The sequence below is a fragment of the Penaeus monodon genome, chromosome 21 (genome assembly GCF_015228065.2).
Source record: "Penaeus monodon isolate SGIC_2016 chromosome 21, NSTDA_Pmon_1, whole genome shotgun sequence".
Taxonomy (NCBI): Eukaryota; Metazoa; Arthropoda; class Malacostraca; order Decapoda; family Penaeidae; genus Penaeus; species Penaeus monodon.
In genome coordinates, this window is record NC_051406.1 from 24,688,896 (window position 1) to 24,689,900 (window position 1,005).

General features: G+C 35.4%; 1 protein-coding gene across 10 annotated transcripts in view; it reads left to right on the plus strand.

The window, feature by feature from the left end:
• Positions 1-1,005, plus strand: part of LOC119586377 (endophilin-A-like) — a 42,420-nt gene that overhangs the window by 22,890 nt on the left and 18,525 nt on the right. The gene's annotated exons all lie outside the window — the stretch shown is intronic.

Consider the following 1,005-nt stretch of genomic DNA (forward strand, 5'->3'; position numbering starts at 1 on the left):
CTATCTACAGTGAATGGTATTATTTCCCTCTTTGGAACTGAATATTATATACTAAATAATGTGTGGCTATGACGGCTCAGGAAGAAAGTACCAACCCATGTTTTGAGCACACTGTCAGAAGATGCCACAGACATTGCCTTACTAAGAACATTTTTGATTCCGAAAGTTTCAGTTCTTCTGACCTTTTGCAAGCTTTGTAGAGATATTCAGATAATTTCTTAAGAGACAAATGGTTGTTGATTTGTTCTCATGTTCACTGTTAGCCCAATGATCTCATGGTTTTTATTCCTCAAGTCGAGTACCACACAACCGGTGGGTGTTCTTTTGCACTTCATTGCATCTTTCCAGGCATCTATATTCTTTTTTCTGTTTTCAGTAAAGTACTTTTTGTATATGAATCACAGATATTCATTTCCTGTTGCAGTGCAGCTTCATGACTAAGGCATGAGCAATTGTTCCTTTTAGAGAGAGCAAGTTGTTATAACTTCTCTAGTCATTTTTTCTAAAATACATCTTGGCCGTTATTTAGTTCAACATCTGTTGAATTCATATGCCTTTTCCTCCCAAAGGATTCTTAGTCATTTTTCTCCCCCATTGCCAGTAAGAGTAGATGACTAAAGAGATTTGGACTTCAAGTTCTAATGTATTGTCTCCAGAATTAATAAAGTAAATCAGAATCCAAACTGAAAACACGGAGGAGGTGCAACTTAGGCATGACAGTTCAGCATCTGAAGTGCATTGAATTATCATTAGAGGGATTATCCATAGGATAGCAAAATATGGCAAAATAATTCCTAAGATTGAATACATAACATTTTAATCAATTGAGATATCTGCTGTCTCTCAAGAGGGCTATTGTCGTCTTTTTTTTTTTCCCATGTAAATCCCAAGTACTGTTTTTGCATAGTTGGGCTAATGGGAAAAGGAGAGAAAGCAAAACTTTCTGCAGATGGATCTCAGTTTTGATGTAATTAAGTATGACTTCAATTATTTTTATAAATTGGA